Below are 1,169 nucleotides of genomic sequence, written 5' to 3'. Positions count from 1 at the left end.
TTAAAAAAAATTAATATATATAATAATTTTTATTGGGTAAAAATTAATAGATCTTATTTATTAAATTATATATATACATGGTGCATATAGGGATATTTGGAAATTTTTATAATGGTTATAATTACCGCATATTTGTCAATAGAATATTTTTAAGATGAATATAGTAATAGAGTTTTCTTTGACCTGCGACTATCATAGTAATTAACAATGTATTTATTATACTTTGGTACCAGACACCTAATATCTTAGGGTATTAGTTGAATGAATATTGGGTATAATTTAAATACTTGTAGAATTAATGATTAGTTAATAAGGAATCCGTCAACTCTTGATAAAGAATTTGAGCTCTATGATTATAAATTTATAATAACCGAAATAAATAAAACCTTAGCCAAGGGGAATAAATGAATGAGGAAATGAATATCTTAGATCATTCAAAGTTCATTATAATAATAGTAACAACTTAGAGATTGATAATTAAACCATACTCTAAAGAGTTAACCAAGAGCTACAAAAATGGAAGGAATTATATTTTGTTCTTTTTTGGTTCTTAGTAAACATGTATTATTACATATTATTAGGTCATTGAGGAGTGTTGCTAGACGCTAACATTGATTAGTAAATTTAATATAACTAATTTACTACTGCTTAACAATGAACTTATGGGTCACACGCTAATAAGTGTTTTAGTCTTTGCATAATAATTATTTAATTATTATTTTGATTTGATCAAATAAGTAATTATATTAATTCAAATGAAATATTATTATATTCTTTGCTAGCACCAAGATTATAATAATAATATGATAATTGAGAATATTAAATGAGAATTGAAAATAATTAGTTATTCTATTTCTAAATTTGAATTCTAAGTTTGAATGAGATCCTAGCTAACTCTGTTTTAAATTTAAAATTAGTAACAAATATCATGCTATATATATGTATACAAAGAGTAAAGCAAAAAAGTAATACAAGAATTTTATTCCTTTATCTCTACACACATAAGCGTATTTGAGCCTAATTTTTTGAAAAGAATTTTATGATGTGTAAAGTATCGTAAGAAATTTTTAATTTAGCTCATATCTAATAGTCAAAGAATTGACAAACAAAAATTGTGAATATACATAAAGTCTTCGTACAATTAAAAAATAAAATTTTTACTGAAACGT

General features: G+C 22.9%; 1 protein-coding gene across 1 annotated transcript in view; it reads right to left on the bottom strand.

Moving 5' to 3' along the window:
• LOC110266739 (protein ROOT HAIR DEFECTIVE 3-like) overlaps window positions 1–1,169 on the bottom strand; it is a 2,688-nt gene that overhangs the window by 1,038 nt on the left and 481 nt on the right. The window lies entirely within an intron of this gene.

This window comes from Arachis ipaensis, chromosome B09 (genome assembly GCF_000816755.2).
Source record: "Arachis ipaensis cultivar K30076 chromosome B09, Araip1.1, whole genome shotgun sequence".
In the NCBI taxonomy this organism is placed as follows: domain Eukaryota; kingdom Viridiplantae; phylum Streptophyta; class Magnoliopsida; order Fabales; family Fabaceae; genus Arachis; species Arachis ipaensis.
The sequence above is the reverse complement of the archived record's forward strand: the minus strand, read 5'-3'. Positions and strand labels throughout refer to the sequence as shown.